Here is a 1198-nt window from a genome sequence, read left to right as displayed (position 1 = left end):
AGTCAACCAGGGGAAGAGGCAGAGTGATTGAATTTGCCTGACCCAACTTTCCTGAAGTCCTATTTATGAATTTGCCTTTCTTCCTCCAGGAGCAGGCCTTGCTCTACCACCTTCTTTTAGTAAATAGGACTTGAATACTTGAACCTGTGGCAGTGGAGTTCTTTCTTCCTGTTGTATTTTATGCAGATTAATCTGTGGCTTAAAAAATCCTGAGGTAAAATAGGGTGGATTGATGGCAAGGCAATGGAGATTATGGAGTTGTAAAGTACCAGTGTGATACAACTCTCAGGAAAAGGGTCGTAAGTACTTTGGAGTGGGAGTGGAAAGGTCAATCAATGTATTTATTTTATTTACTTTTTTTGAAGTTTATTTATTTATTTTGAGAAAGAGAGAGCATATTTGTATGAGAGAATGAGAGAGAGAGAGCAGGGGAGGGGCAGAGAAAGAGAGGGAGAGAGAGAATCCCAAGCAGACTCTATGTTGTCAGTGCAGAACTCTACCAGGGGCTTGAACTCTTGAACCATGAGATGACCTGAACTGCGATTGAGAATCAGAAACTTAACTGACTGAGCCACCTAGACGTCCAGGGATCTTGAGTCCAGTCGGATCTTAGTGGGAATAGTTTGTCATCTTGGACAAGTCAATTCACCTGTCTGAAGCTTAGTTTATTGACTGACAGTGCAGATAATTGAACAAGTACTCATCACCCTGGTAATATCCTGAGTCCAGTCATAGAGCTGGTCTAAATGTAGTCAGAATAGACATGAACATGATTGCCTAAGCTGATGTCTTTCTTATAAATTTATGTAGTAGTATGAATTTTAGTACACAAATCCAGTAAAGCAACATCACATTCCTGGCCTTTGTGAAAACATCACATTACTATTTTTTTCAGGATGATCATGTGTTTACTTGTTAAGTGAAAATATCAGATTTCTATACTTTTAAGCCAGTAACCTAAATTTGAATCTCCATCTTACAAGAACGGTAGGTTAGGTTGAACTTGCACATTATTAGGAGACACTCCCTAGATTTTTGTTATGGGTTCTGGAGCTTTATGCCATGCCAAAATATTATCCTCCTCCCGTTAGCTGTCACCATCTATCTATCTAGTCTTGCTTTTTTCCTATATTCATGACCATTTCAGGTTTGGTGGCTATGTGTATTTTCTGAGTTCCACTAGAAGCACAGGACACTT

Source organism: Crocuta crocuta, unplaced genomic scaffold, assembly GCF_008692635.1.
Source record: "Crocuta crocuta isolate KB4526 unplaced genomic scaffold, BGI_CrCroc_1.0 scaffold34, whole genome shotgun sequence".
NCBI lineage: Eukaryota > Metazoa > Chordata > Mammalia > Carnivora > Hyaenidae > Crocuta > Crocuta crocuta.
Note: the sequence above shows the minus strand (reverse complement) of the source record.